This window comes from Mastomys coucha, unplaced genomic scaffold (genome assembly GCF_008632895.1).
Source record: "Mastomys coucha isolate ucsf_1 unplaced genomic scaffold, UCSF_Mcou_1 pScaffold13, whole genome shotgun sequence".
Lineage (NCBI taxonomy): Eukaryota > Metazoa > Chordata > Mammalia > Rodentia > Muridae > Mastomys > Mastomys coucha.
This window is the reverse complement of record NW_022196895.1, coordinates 77029909-77046332: the sequence shown is the minus strand read 5'-3', so window position 1 is coordinate 77046332 and position 16424 is coordinate 77029909.

Below are 16424 nucleotides of genomic sequence, written 5' to 3'. Positions count from 1 at the left end.
TGCACAAATATTTGTGTTTGTTTTAGAATCATGCTAATTTGTGTTTTATGTCATCCTGTTTGCCTGACTCTCACTGGTTCAACAAAACATACATTATATCCTAAAGGATATTCAATTATGAGGCTGGCTACTATTCTTTCCTGTGTCATAATTTAGATACTTAAATTTATTCCATATCTTTAATCCATAGCACACAATATACCCTGCTCTGTGTTAAGATGTTCGGTGGGATCCATTTCAAATTTATGCTGACCTTCTTGTTCACGCAGTAGATGTGTCCCTCATGGTCAGTCATGTCTGTCTGTCATGTCACTCATGTTAACTGATGGGAAGAGCAAGATACTAAGACTCTTTCCAAACGTACCGTGGAGAGGTTAAGGAGACGGCCCAGTTGGTGCCGTACAGGAAGACTGAGTTCAGAGCTTCAGCACCCACAAGCAAAAGCCAGGTGTGGTAGCACCTACCTGTGATGCTAACACTCGGGAGACAGAGGCAGAAGACAGCAGCTTTCCTAGAACAAGTGTCCAACTAGTCTTGTCAAACTGGTGATCTCCAGGTTCAGGAGAAACCATGGTACAAAAAGTAAGTTGAAAGCCTGGCCAGACAGTTCAGCTGGTGACAGTGCTTGCTGTCAAGGGTGATGATCAGAGTCCCGTCCTCAGGAAGAGTGAACCAACACCAAACCATGGGCTGTCCTCTGTCCTCCAAACACATGCAAGGACACACACATACCCACAGATACACACACACACACACACACACAGAGAGAGAGAGAGAGAGAGAGAGAGAGAGAGAGAGAGAGAGAGAAAGAAAGAAAGAGAGAGAGGGAGGGAATTAGAAATAAGTCATGTAATTTTTTTTAACTTTTCATCAAATTATTTTATTTATTTACATTCCAATTCCAAATGATGCCCCTCTTCCCGGTCCCCCATCCCAGTATTCTTTGCCCCCATATCCCCTCCCCTTTGTCTCTGGATGCTCCCCCGTCCACCCACCCATCCTCACCCTACCTTCCCTTGACCCCCCTTCCCCGGGGCATCAAGTCCCTATAGAATTAGGTATATCCACTCCTACTGAGGCCAGACAAGGAAGTCCTCTGTGATACAAATGTCAGGGCCATGGACCAGCCCATGTATGCTATTTGGTTGGTGGCTTAATCTCTGGGAGCTCTGAGGGGTCCAGGTTGGTTGACACTGTTGTTCTTCCTATGGGGTTGCCATCCTTTCAGCACCTTCAATCCTTTCCTGAACTCCTCCATAGGGGACCTGACCTCAGTCCAATGATTGGCTCTAAGTACCTGCATCTGCCTCTGTCAGCTGCTGGTAGAGCCTCTCAGAGGACAACCATGCTTGGCTTCTGTCTACAAGCACAATATAGCATCAACAATAGTGTCAGGGCTTGGTCCCCGCCCATGCCATGGATCCCAAGTTGGGCCGGTCACTGGATGGTTTTTCCTTCAGTCTCTGCTTTATTTTTGTCCCTGTATTTCCTTTAAACAGGAATAATTCTGGGTCAGAAATTTTGAAGATGGGTGGATGGCCCCATCCCTCCACTGGGGACTCTGTCTATCTACTGGAGGTGGTCTCTTCAGGTTCCATCTCCCCATTGTTGAATCTAATAGAAGAGAAAGTGAGAAATAACCTTGAACGCACAGGGGAAATTTTTCTGAACAGAACACCAATGGCTCAGGCTCTAAGATCAACAATTGACAAATGGGACCTCATGGAACTAAAAATCTTCTGTAAGGCAAAGGATATTATCAATAAGACAAAACATCAACCTACAGATTGGGAAGAGTACATCGGATAGAGGTCTAATATCCAAAATATATAAAGAACTCTAAGAACTTTGATTTCAAAAATCAAATAACCCAATTTTAAAAATGCGATTCAGAGCTAAACAGAATTCTCAACAGAGGAATCTCAAATGGCTGAGAAACACTTAAAGAAATGATCAACATCCTTAGTCATCAGGGAAATGCAAATCAAAACAACCCTGAGATTCCACCTCACACCAGTCAGAATACACCCAAAAGATACTCCACCATACCACAAGGACACACGTTCCACTATGTTCATATTAGCTTCATTTGTAGTAGTCAGAAACTGAAGCAACCCAGATGTCCCTCAACCAAAGAAAATGTGGTTCCTTTACACAATGGAATACTCAGATATTAAGAATGAAAACATCATCAGTTTTGCAGGCAAATGGATGGAACTAGAAAATATCATCCTGAATGAGATAGCCCAGACTCCAAGGGACATGCATGGTATCTATGCACTGATAAGTAGATATTAGCCAAAAAGTGTAAAATACCCATAATAGAACCCACAGACAATGTTTAACAAGAAGGACGGCCCAAGTGAGGATGCTTCAATCACACTTAGAAGCGGGAACAAAATAATCATGGGAGGCAGAGGGGAGGAAGAGATTTGGGTAGGAGAAAAGGAGGCAGGATAAGGTATGGGAGGAGAAAGGAGAGAAGCCCAGAGGTCCAGGAAATATGCAGCTGCTGGAGTTGGGGGCATTGGAGAACCACTAGTAAGTCCCAGAGACGTGGAATGTGAAAGGTTCCAGGACTCAACGGGGATGACCTCAGCTGAAATCATGTCATTTTTAAAAGTAAGGTGAAAAGCAGAAGTCAACACCTGATGTTGACCTCTGACCTACACAGACACACACACACACACACACAAGCATATGCCCACCACACATGCATCCACACTCACACACGCATGCATACCTTATACACACACAGGCTCATGCACACCACATGTACACGAAGCATAGGTAGGTGAATAGTCATGACTGTATGCACATTTTAAAAGAAAGTTAAGTCTGAGTGGAAACATCAGGACACCCTGATTTCAGAATCTTTGGGTCTTTTTGAAATTCGAGTTTATTACGCTAAGTCCAGCGCTGAGCGACAGAGCATCAGTCAATGTCCCTCAGTGGTTTTCACGATTTGGGACATCAATGCCCTGCAGGTTTCCTCTGTGGCCTTGGCATGGAGTCTGTAGAATACACTGTGGCCCCGGCCTTGCTTTTCCCGGGACAACTTCCCTGCAGTGCTTGGCTCACGTCTGCTCACAGCTCAAGGCTTCAGGCTCCTCATCGATTACACTCTGTTCTAGTTAAAAATTGGTTCTTTGGAAGTCCACACCAGACATTGAAGCCACCAAGGTATACGGCAGACCCTGTAACTTTTGGTCGCATTTCCAACCTGGGCCTCTAAAGACTATCCTCCCAGCGGACAACTATATAGGCTCCTTGGGTAGGCTTCAGATATATGTGAAAGGCTTACAATCAAGCCAGTTTTAGCTACAATAAGATGCTATTTCAATTTCCGTGTTTATTTCAATTACACTTCCATATTCAAGTCCATCATTGAACGAAGTCAGGGCGGGATCTCAAACAGGGAAGGATCCTGGACACAGGACCTGATGCAGAGGCCATGGAGGCAGGAGCTGATGCAGAGGCCATGGAGGCAGGAGCTGATGCAGAGGCCATGGAGGCAGGAGCTGATGCAGAGGCCATGGAGTCAGGAGCTGATGCAGAGGCCATGGAGTCAGGAGCTGACGCAGAGGCCATGGACACAGGAGCTGATGCAGAGGCCATGAATGGATGATGCTTACTGGCTTGCTCTACAAGGCTCCCTCAGCCTGTTTTCTACTAGAACCAGGACCACCAGCCCAGGGATAACACCACCCACAATGGACTAGGCTCCTATCAATCATTAATTAATAAAATGCCCTATAGCTGAGTCTTATAGAGGCATTTTCTCAATAAAGCTCTCCCCCTTCAGAAAACTCTAGCTTCTGTCAAGCATACAGAGCATCCCATAGAAACTGGGAAGTGTGGTAGAAACAGACAATAGTGGGCACAACTTCATGAGCCTGGCTGGAATGAGGCCCATTCTTTATCTGAGAACTCCACTCAGACATGCCATAGTGAGGGTTGGAGCCTCACTTCTGAAGCCTAGCGTGTGCCACGGAGAAGGTAACACACTGTCTTTGTTAGGGTTTTACTGCTGTGAACAGACACCATAACCAAGGCAACTCTTACAAGAACAATGTTTAATTGAGGCTGGGTTGCAGGTTCAGAGGTTCAGTCCATTATCATCAAGGCAGGAACATGACAGCATCCAGGCAGGCATGGTACAGGAGGAGCTGAGAGTTCTACATCTTCATCTGAAGGCTGCTAGCAGAATACTTGCTTCCAGGCAGCTAGGATGAGGGTCTTAAAGCCCATGCCCACAGTGGCACACCTACTCCAACAAGGTCATACCTCCAAATAGTGCCACTCCCTGGGCCAGGCATATACAAACCATAACACACACTTTCTGGTTACATGTTTGATCACCAAAATATCATGTTATTAGGGGCTGGGAATGATTTTCACTTCTTAATTCTAAATAAGTAAAAAAAAATCACAATCTTCCCAACAGGAAGAAGACAATGGGAAACATCAGAAAGACAGACCCCACTATGTTGCTTTGAACTCCAGAGATTAGCTGTGCTGGGGAGGACCTCTTGGTTCAACTGAGAGAGACAGCCGCCTTTAGGCTGTTCATTTCATCAGAAAAGACTTACAGGGATTGAGTCATCTGGGGGCAATGCCTGGCCAGCTCAATACCAACAAGGTGCTTGTGGAATGTAGACCACTGGTATAGCACACATTTCTGTGAGGAAGGAGAAGCTTGTCGGCCCTGCCCTCCTGAGAGAAGCTATCAGAGTCCATCATCAGAACCAGTCCCTCAATGCCGTTGACTGAAGAGCACCCTCAGAAGGCTGGGCTACTGGTGGGCTAGCCGCTAACTACAGAGCGTCCTCACTAGCTGCTAACTACAGAGCTTCCTCACTAGCTGCTAACTACAGAGCTTCCTCACTAGCCACTAACTACAGAGCTTCCCCACTAGCTGCTAACTACAGAGCTTCCCCACTAGCCGCTAACTACAGAGCTTCCTCACTTCTGTAGGCTGTTTACAGTCTCATACATGCATTGCAAGGATATACAGTCTTCACAGCATTGTTCAGAAATTCACGCATGTATATTTTCTCCTCTTCAAATCCTGTTCTTGTCTCTGTTCTCCTGAGACAGGTGCAGCTGAGAAAGCAACATTGCTTACACTCTAGACCTAGTGATGTGTGCCTGGCACTGCTTAACTCTTAAAGGAATTTCAGCTGGATTTGAGGATGTATTTTGCCACTGTGCAAACCTACCCTCCATGAGGAGTTGCGCTTGCTAACAAGTGTAGTCCCTGCTCTGCACTGCATACTTCTAAAGCAAAGATCCCTGTCTTGTACCATCGTTAGATCTCAGAGCATTTAAATATGAAAGATGCTTGCAACAAATTAATTTCAGTTTGCATTTTTATCTTATGGCGTCCCTACGTTGACTCATTTGAAGAAGCAACTGCGGGGGAAAGGCACAGAGAATGAAACACAGGTTTAGCTTGAGATTTTATCTCTAACTCCTAATGCAAGGTGTCTGTTGTGACACAATACTGCAGATGAGGAAACCAAGGGTGTGTGGAAAGGGATGTAGCAGGGCCATGCAGCCAGCAGGGGGCAGATGTGGCCTGTAGACCCTGTCATCAGACTCAACAAGGTGCACAATTTTAAAGACTGACCCATGTATGCATGTATATGCATGAATATGTTTTGTGTTGCAGAAATGCATATATATATGTATATAGTCACACAAGAACATATGTACAAATGACATCTATATGAAATATAATGTATTTGTATATGATGTATATGTACATTAAAATGTGTGTATAGTGTGTGTGTGTGTGTATATATATATATATATATATATATATATATATACAGGTATCTCATATTCAGACACATATACATAGAAATTATAAAAAAATCTTAGTTCTTGGAAAGAGAACTAAGATTCTTGTAGCTTTAGAAAAGAATTCAAGATTTTTTTTTCAGAGGTAGAGTGGAGATGGTATCTCTCTGTGTAGTGTGTGCCAACATGCAGGACTTTAGGAATCACCAGGACTTTTTCATGGAAGATGAACTCCCATCATGTAGCTATCACCTTCCTTCTCAGTTGTGTGTGGTGATTTCTGTCTGTAATGTTAGCATTGGTGAGGCAGAGGCAAGAGGATCTGGAATCCAAGGTCACCCTCCTGCACACAATTAGTAGAAGGCTAACTTGCACTGTATGAGACTGTGTCAGAGGGGTCAGGGGTGGTCTGATGAATCCTGAAGATGATATGAAGGGCAAGAAAAACAATCATAGGACTTTCAGGTTGATGCCACTGTGTTGGAGGAACGTCTGCCATAGTTCTGTTAGTCCATGCCCCTCAATTCCTCTCCCTGTTCCCATACCCAGGGCAAGAATCTCCTTCCCCACCCCACCCCACCCCCCGCAAAAGCCTTCGCCATGAACACTTTCTCACTTGTCTGGGTGTTGTGCTACTCCACACTGCAGAGATTTGTTTCAATCATGATTTAAATAACTAATCTATCAAGGCAACATATTTGGCATAACAAAGCATGTTTTCCATAAAAACCGCTGTCAGCCATGGTCAGGACTCCACAATTGTGTTGGGTATGGTAACTCCTGTCTGGGCTTTCCTAATCTCAAGTGCCCTGGAGAAACCTACGTAGATGCCAAAGTCCTTTCTACTCCAGCTCAACAGAGAGGCCAAAGAGCCCACACAAGACCACAAGATTTGTCTTCCATAGGCAGGTCTGCCAGCCAGGTTTCACTGCCTTATTAGAACCCTATCCTCTCTGCCTTGAGGCACCACCTACCTTAAAGAGAGGCCACAAGTAAGATGTGTCAAGAGGCCTCAGCCAGGGCCTTGGGAGCTCAGCAGGCAGAGGACACCACAGGACTGCAAAGAGCTCTGAAACTTTCTGGCTTCGGGTCACAAATCCAGATCCACCTTCACCACCTTCCTACTCCAGGCACCAGAAGGGGAACTGATGACTGCCAGGGGATAAGAAAGAAAATGAAAGTGCGCCTTCCTTCACACCTCGGCTCCTTCGACCATGCGGATACAGTGGCCTAAAAGACATGCTACTTCTCCAGAAGTTTCCAGAAAGCCAGGCCTCTGAAGCTCTGTACAGCAACCCAGAGTTCCTGCTGGATACTGCAAGCAGGTGAAGGGACCCGACAGACACCTTTTCTGGATTCATAAATAGGCTCCCACCTCATATTACAGGCCTGAATTTAATTTGTTTAATATTCCCAACACTAATGATGCCGATTTAAGACATCCTGTTAAAAGTTTGTAACATTAATTTAATGGAAAAATGCCAATATCACTCTAAGAACTCTATTAGATTTTCTCCCTGTTAAATTAATGTTACTAACTTTTAATGGATGTTGTAATTAGATGTTATTATTAACAGGAATATTACCCAAATTAAAATCAGACCTGAGAGACACACTGCACAGATTTACAAGTGCAGAAAGCCTGGTGTGTGTCTGGCTGTCCCACACACCCGCAGCCAGATGGCCAGCCCTCCTGCCCCAGTGCCTGCCCTGTCCAGGCACCAGGTTTGATCACAAAACTGCAGAAATGGTGTGGCTGTTACAGCCCCACTTAGGAGAGGAAGTGGGGCCCCACACACAGGAGGATGGGGAGTCATCTCCCAATTTCACACTCAATTTAAAGGGTCGGTCTCCACCCGGCCTGATTGGGTTCGGCAGTTTGAGATTGATTGCTTTGGTTGTAAAGCTTGCCTGCCTTCCTAGCCAATTTAAGAATGAGGCCGCTAAGCTGCCAGCTTATTATGAGCTGGGGAGCAGATGCAGAAGGAATGTCATGAATTCAAAGCTGGGGCCCTGACAGCAGCCTAGGCCGCTTAAGATGGGAGCCCAGTCGCTAACCTGACACAGGTTCCTTAAGAACCAGCACCCAGCTGCATGGCAGGAGGCGGAGCCTTATGGTCTAACGTTCTACCTGCTGGAAGACAGTGAGGTGACCCACTGAGCTGCAGGCCACACGGAAGACAGAGCTCTAGCCTTTTGGCCTGCTTCCCTGTCACCCACACAGGTGTCAGAGCCGCCCTATAAAACCAGCTTGCTTTACAAGAGCCACCCAAACTCAAGGGCTTTGCCTCTGACAAAGATAGACTCCAGTGCCTGCAGTTATCAGACCCTGCTTTTTTCCAAGTAGATTATGTGGCGGTATTCAGAAGGCCTGAATTCTCACAAGCCCCAGGTCAAAGATGACTGGAAGACCTGACCAGAGCCCACAGTGAACGGAGGCCGCAGAAATCCTCGCCATAGGGCTGGGTGCTGGCGTCTTAATTCAACCTCTATAACATGTCTTTTGTATTTCCACTCATGCGGTGCTTCATATTGGCCTCAATCACATGGGGGCAGCTAGACAATGTGGGGGCAGCTAAAATGCCTTAAAACTGTGTTGCATAGGTAAGAAGCCAAGCTCACCGTGTGGCTGCTCAGTTCTCTCAGAGGTTCCTACCACAACACTCTTTCCCCATAGACTCCTCAGCAGCTATCCTTCTGGACATGCTCTCCTTGAAGAGAGGTTGTAGCGATACAAACATGATACCATCCATATGCAAAAGAAGAACCAGTCTGCCTGGTGGGTGCTGTCCCCAATCCAGCATAGCTCCTAGGTCATGTGGGCCCCAGGTGATTTGTAAAGGAATACATTTATGAAGGCTGAACTAGAGAAGTATGTTTACATGGTCGTGGTCGGGACAGTAAAGAAAGATTCCCAAGCAGCATCAGTTTAGAAGCATTTTTACAAATAGAAAAGGAAGAAAGGAAGGAAGGAAAAAAGGGAGGGAAGAAGGGAGGAAAAGAGGAAGGAAGGGAGGGAGGAAAAGAGGAAAGAAGGAAGGAAGGAAGGAAGGGAAGAAGGAAGGGAAGAAGGAAGGAAAGAAGGAAAAAGGGAGGGAGGAAGGAAGAAAGGGAAGAAGGGAAGGAGGAAGGAGGAAAGAAAGAAAGAAAAAGGGAGGGAGAAAGGAAGGAAAGAAAGAAGGGAGGAAGGAAAGGAGGGAGGGTAAAAGAAAGGAAGGAAGGAAGGAAAGAAGGAAGGAAAGCAAGAAGGAAGGAGAGGAGGGAGGGAGGAAAGCAGGGAGGAAGGAAAGCAGGGAGGGAGGAAGGAAGGGATAGGGGAGGGGGAAGGGAGGGAGGAAGGGAGGAAAGAAGGAAGGGTAGGCAGAGGGAGAGGGAGAAGGAGAGGTAGCATAGTATTTAAAAAATAATGACTCTCCAAAATCAGGGTATTACCTGGCTACCCAAGAACTTTAACATGATGCCAAAGGAAACTACAGTAGCTAAAGATGCCCCTCTCAGACCTGCTGGACCAGACACCCCCTCTCACATGTCGCGGACTAGATCATTGCTGTTGATGAGTAGGCAGGAGGTAGCAATGGCCAGAGGACTTACAAGCTGATTTAAGCATCTGGAGTTCACAGTGCCTGGCGTGGTCTTTGTATCTAACAGGTAACATCTGGATCACCTAATTCCACTCGTGCCTGGTTTCATGGACTCCACTCTGTTCCCTCAGCCATGGGATTATTTCTATACTCTCTTGTGGCATTCAGCCCTTGTGACTGAGTGCTGGACCACGGATGGACTGTGACAGCCAGGCAACGAAGCAAGCTGCGCTGGAAGGCAGACCATGGCCAACTGGAGATGGCCTGAGCACACTCCTCTGCTCAGTAAGAAGCCTTTCCCCTCCTGGATCCACCAGGAGAATTCAAACCAGTGAGATGCCGTGAAGTACATCATGTATGAATCATAAACATCTAGACAAGTTCTTTGGGTTGAAAATTAAAATACAATTCAAATCAGCAACTTATGTGGATAAAATCTTTAATATATTTTTAAATTTCTCCGAAGCTTTGTTAAAAACAAAAAAATCACATTTTCATTTCCAATTCACTTTTGCACAACTAGGAACAATTTGCTTCTACACCATGAGGGAAGAAAGGGAAGGGAGTTCTCCCTAACTGACTTTTTGTTTTGTTTTGTTTTGTTTTTGTTTTTGCTTTTTGAGACATGGTTTCTCTGTGTAGGAGACCAGGTGGTCCTGAAACTCACTCTCTAGACCAGGCTGGCCTCAAACTCAGAAATCCGCCTGCCTCTGCCTCCCAAGTGCTGGGATCAAAGGTGTGTGTCACCACTGCCCAGCTCAGGACTTTTTAATTAGCCATGAGCAACTAAAATTCACAGTGCACAGGGTAAGTCATGTATCAGTCACTGGGTAACTACACTGGGTTTCAGTAGTCAGCTGTGGAGCCTGGAAGCCCCCACAGGATAGGACCTGGACAGGGTGGTACAAACATTCGAGGGCTGAGAACTTTTGCTTACAAGAACCTTTCCTGTGTCTTCATTTCTTGATCTGTAAAATGGGGTGGTTAATAACATAAGCAAGCAAATTGTGGATCTCATAAAGACAAAGAAGGCTGAAATCCTCTACAGGCAAGGAGAATTGCTGTCACCCCTGTACTTCTGTCTACACGTGTACATTTGTGGGTGAAGCATTAGCCATGGACAGGGTTTCTCAACATCTAAAAGCAAGCTGCTTCCGGACAGCATTGATTTGAACCTCGGCAGCTCTCTCTATGTGCTCATAATGTCAGAGCAGTGTATTTAAGTCAGGCAGCAAAGAAGACAGCTATGAGATGGCCTGTGATTGCAAAGGCATCCATCCTGAATTGTGCTAAGAAGGCAATGCTGGTTGTATTAGCATTAGCAACATGGTGCACCACACTAAGAGGACAAGGGCATACCCACACAACATACCAATAACCCCATCATGATCTCCTTTTATAATAATGATAATAGCATTCGACAAACTAAAACTAGGAGAAAACCTTGGCAGCTTGTGAAAGTGCTTCTCCAGGACCACACCACGCTTGGCAGTAACGAATAGAATCCCCCAAAGGAGCAAGAAGACAGTTCTCACCACGCCATACAACACTATCCTGGCGGTCACTGCAGGTGGGACAGGTCGCAAATGGATAGCAGACTTGCAGACTGCAGAGTAAACCTTGAGACGGTTCCCCTCTGCGTATGAAAATCCTCAAGACAGATGGAGGCAAAGCAAAGGAGAGAGGAAGGCAAGGAGAGAAACAGAATGGTAAGGAGAGAGAGGGAAGAGTGGGGGAGGAAGGGATAGGGAGAGGGAAGAGGAGAGAAAGCACTGGGAACTGGGAGCTCACCCCTGGCCCCCGGGTGCAGCATTCCTATTGGGGGTTATCTTAGTCAAGATTTGTATTCCTGCACAAAACATGGGGAGGAAAGGGTTTATTCAATTTACACTTCTACATTGCTGTTCATCACCAAAGAAAGTCAGGACGGGACCTCACACAGGGCAGGAACCTGGAGGCAGGAGCTGATGCAGAGGCCATGGAGGGGTGCTGCTTGCTGGCTTGCTTCCCCTGGCTTGCTCAGCTTGCTTTCTTATAGAACCCAGGACTACCAGTCCAGGGATGGCATCACCCACAATGGGCTGGGCCCTCCCCTCTGGATCACTAATTGAGAAAATGCCTTACAGCTGGATCTCATGGAGGCATTTCCTCAAGAGAGGCTCCTTTCTCTGTGATAACTCCAGCTTGTGTCAAGTTGACACACCAAACCAGCCAATATAAGGGTTGTCTGAATGTTGTCACTACAGGGGAGAGTGACAGCTCACAGTTATGCAAACTTCCTTGTGTAACCAAATTGTATACCCACAAAGTATGAATTTATCTTAATCACTTTATCATTATGATAAGACACCAAGACAGAGGCAAGAGTTTATTTGGGGCTTATAGTCTCAGAGACAGCTCTCTCCATCACTGTGGAGAGCATGGCAGCGGACAGGCATGGCATTGAGCAGTACCTGAGAGCTCACATCTTGAGACCCAGCCGGAGGCAGGAGAAGAGATAGTAGGTTGCCATAAGACATTTGAACCCAAAGGCCCCAGTGACAAGTCCATGCCTCCTAGCCAGTTCCAAAACAGTTCTACCAGCTGGGTATCAAGTATTCAAGTTGTACTGGCTGGTTTTGTGTGTCCCCTTGACACAAGCTGGAGTTATCACAGAGAAAGGAGCCTCTGCACCAGCTCCTGCCTCTGTGTTCCTGCCCTGTGTGAGGTCCTGTCCTGACTTCCTTTGGTGATGAACAGCAATGTAGAAGTGTAAATTGAATAAACCCTTTCCTCCCCATCTTAGTCATAATCTTCTTGGTCATGATGTTTTGTGCAGAATTAGAAGCCCTAACTAAGACAAAATATATAAGCTTGTGGGGTCTATTCTCACTCAAACCACCACAGATTTCATGGAATGTGAGTTAAACATCAACTGAAAGTACAAATAACAGCATCTGTTTGAATTTGTCCATTTCTACAACCAAGACAGAATGAAAAGACAGAAGAAGGAAGACAGGTGATACGGGTGCCAGCTTGGACCTTCCCCCAAGCAGATTCTGACCTAAGGCTAGAGATTCACCCTAGCCGAATACAACATGCACACCTTTGGCCACACTTGCTGTCTCCAAATCTCTCCCAGAGCTTGACGTGTTACAGAGGAACACACTCTTTTATCCCATCTACAATAGACTCTCAGAGGTTTATTTTCACCAGGAAAAAAAAAAGGGTTTCACTCATAACCGTCACATCTCATTATGATTTTAGTCACATAGTATAAAGCCCTGAAAAGATATGAAGCAAACAGAGCTTGTGAGCAGCCCTGAGGCATTGAAGAGACTGGCAGTGGGTTTTCACACCCTCTTTCAAGTGCCCAGCTCCCAACAAGGAATCCTGTCTCCTTTTAATTGCTCCAGATTGGTTGCTAGGTCTGGGTTTCTCACATCCACTTGCATTCCAGGCTTCCATGAACTGTGATTCTCAGTGTGAAGATAACACAGTGATTCTGAATAAGTATGGGATGGGAGATGGCTCAGTTAATAAGTATGGGGTGGGAGATGGCTCAGTTAATAAGTATGGGGTGGGAGATGGCTCAGTTAGTAAGTATGGGGTGAGAGATGGCTCAGTTAATAAGTATGGGGTGGGAGATGGCTCAGTTAATAAGTATGGGGTGGGAGATAGCTCAGTTAATAAGTATGGGGTGGGAGATGGCTCAGTTAATAAAGAGCTTGCTGTGCATGCACTCACTTCGGTCTCCAGCACCCATGTGAAAGGAAGCCAGGCTCACTAATGTGTGTGTGTCTGTTATCCCCTTACTGGAGAGACAGTGACAGAAGGACTTCTGGGATTTGCTCGTTAGCCCATCAAGCCAAACCAGTGAGCCTCAGGTTCATCAAGGGACCCTATCTCAAAACCTAAAGTAGGGGTAATTGAGGAAGACAGCTGATGTCAGCTTTTAGTTTCCATGTGCACTTTTACTGTGCGTGTACACACACCTGCATACACACATGTGTTAGCCCATACACACAAATACCATAATTAAATAATAATAAGGTAGAAGTTGGTGCGGCTTGTTATCATCAGCTTTGCTGTCTAATCCCATTACTATATCGTGTATGTCTATACAAAGGGACCATTTGCCATTCGCTAAGCTGAGTATGTGACAGCAGATCTCATACCTGCAGTAACGACCTTCTGAACCAAACCATGGGTGGAAACTTATGTGGGGACCGAGGGACTCTTTCAGGAGACTGGAAATAAACGGCTTGGAGCTGCTCCCTCCATTGGAAGCCAGTATTCGGCCTTCAAGAAGACAGTAGGGAAAGCACCCAGGTCAGACTGGGGTTACTCTCCATGGTGACCCATGGAACAGGCATGCAGTGTGCATGCACAAGTGCCCCACTTGAGAAATTCACTGCCTCTTGTCTGCTGGTGACAACAAGTAATACCTTGTGAGATGTCCCCTAAGTGCTGTGGCCTGGAAGCGAGGGGGCAGTGTGGCCACAGGGAGGCACATCCTGTTCTTCTCTCGGAAGGAATCATTAACCCCTGACTCACTTGAGGCAACAAAAGGGCCCTGTGAGTGTGAGTCTGCTGGGGATTGCACACGCAGGCTGAGACAGTGTAGCTCCCCAGAAGCCAATTTCCCGTCATCTCTGTGGTCATGATTTCTGAGAGTTTCATGGGGGATGATTTAGGGTAAGGTCAGTCTTTGACTATTGACATTGGGTGGAGCTGGCCACCCGGTCTGGCTTGAGTGGCTGCATCTTGTTCACAGGGCTCAAGCAGAACAGAAAGTGGAAAGAGGAGAGCGGCCCTCTTTGCTAAACTGGACAGGTCTTCTGCCCTTGGCCTGGCCTGGGCTTTTCAACACAGCATCTCAGCAGCTCCAATCTCTGCATTCAGAATGAGCCCAGCAGAGCAGCAGATAGCTGCGCTTCTCTGGGGACCCTCAGTGGGTCATTTGCTTTGCCTCTGAACTGGGTGAGTGGGGGACAAGGCCAGGAAGCACTGCCTTAGAAGCCTTCCTAAACCAAGATTGCTCTCTCTCTCCCCCTCTCCCTCTCCCTCACCCTCTCCTCTGTTTCCCTCTCCCTTGCTCTTTATCTCCTTTCTTCTTTTTTCTCTTTCTTTCATTCATTCTTCCTTTCTATCTTTCCATGTTTGAAACAGTCTCACTCTGGGCACAGGATGACCTCAAACTTGGAGTAATCCCCCTGTCTCGGCCTCACCAGTGCTGGAATTACAGTCATACACCATCCTGCACAGCTTGGGATCTGTTCTTAAAAAAAGAGTTCTCTGGAGCCTACAACAAGGCAAACACATGGTGCCTTTATCTTGCACACAGACCATGAGTATAACCGTGGGCAGGAAGCAAAAGGAGCGTCCCGTGGTGGTTCTCTGCACCAGGAAATCCATGAAGCCCTAGGTAAGGAGAACGGAGGAACCTGCCCAGAAATCTCCAGATCAAAGGCTCACTCTTCCTACAGGCTTTTTAATTGCTCGCTTGGCTCAGTAAGTGTTTAAGGAAAGATCTGCTCAGATCAGGGGTACACACAGCACAACCGATGGATGTTGAACTGAGTCCACATAACCCCAAGGTTCACTTGTTCTGGCTTGTCACCTGGGTACCAGCCTGGTGCCCTGATGAGAACTCAGACACATCCAGAGATGACCAAGCCACTAGGTCACTACATGAAAGATAAGAGCCATGTTTGCAAGCTCTACCAACTGGAGGATTCAGGACTATATTTTCATGTAACTCTCGCAGACTCACTTTTTTCTGTTGTTTCAAACTGTGTTCACTCCACAGTACAAGATCAGGCCCACAACATAGTTGGGAGCCAAGCCCCATAAAGCTCATTAAGACATCTGGAACAGGATACATCTTGAAATTCCTTGCAGAACTTATTCATTATACTAATTATTCAAAAGTGGATATTCTATTTGAACCACTACAAACTGCTTCCTCTGGTCTCTAATTGGGTTTTATTGACCTGCTTCTATTGTTCAGCAGGAACAATGGTGGAGTAGAGAAGGGTGGGTGGGTATCTCTGCTGGGATAATTTGAGCAGGTGGGGGGTAATATTTAATGAGATGCTTTGTTTTGCTTGCATTTGAAAGTTTATAATGATCAAGTACTTTTCAAAACTAGACCAATGAGTCGACGTGCAGATCTTACCCAGCTCTAAACAGAGGTTGTGTATAAGTGTTTAGATTAGAAGTGAAATGTCTCCTCAGACGGAGGTGGGGAAGAAAGTACGGAAAAGCAGAGGCTAGCATGCTTGCTGTTTCTGCACCAAGTCTACATGTAATCCAACCTGGGGTGTTTGCTTAGTTCCTTACTCCAGTAGGGGACTGGCATGTGACAGCTAGCAGTCCCTTGGTCCCTGCTTGGATCCATGCTGGCTACTAGAAGAGGCAGACAATGACAAGAATTATCCTGCTAAAAGATACTTCAGTGAGGTCAAGCCTATCCCCCACCCGGCCAACTGCTGAGTTAGCAGTTTATGCATAACTTGGATGGAGAGGGGAGTGGAGCCACGGTTGATGGTGTCATGTGGGAGTGAGGCTACAGTGGGGTCAGTAGAGGGGACAGGAAGGCAGACAGCAGGAATGTGGACTAAGGACACTGTGACCTGGGGAAAGTCAGAGAGAAGAGTCGCAGCAGAGAATGTCCGTGTGGACCCTAGGAGGGTAACAGGGCTGCAAGCAGTCAGGCCATGGTGCCCAAATAGGTGAGTAGCCCTAAAGGAAAGGTGCAAATGACCATACATTCACCCTGACTCAAATGCTGACACAACCCAAATGAGCCAGGTAAGTAACTCAAGCCTGAAGTCTCGCGTCTAGCTATAAACATCGATCTGATTGGCAGTGTACACCTTCAGAACACATGCTGCAAACCCTGAAAACCTACCAGGAACCTCATGGTCAAGACTGCCTGTTAAAAGCTCACTGGCTTTTCATCAGAAACTCGGTTATCCTAGTGATTCATTTCTTCTCGGTTTTCTTCTCTGTATTTCCCACAGGTCTGTCCACTCCTCGTCTCTCCATCCTTCT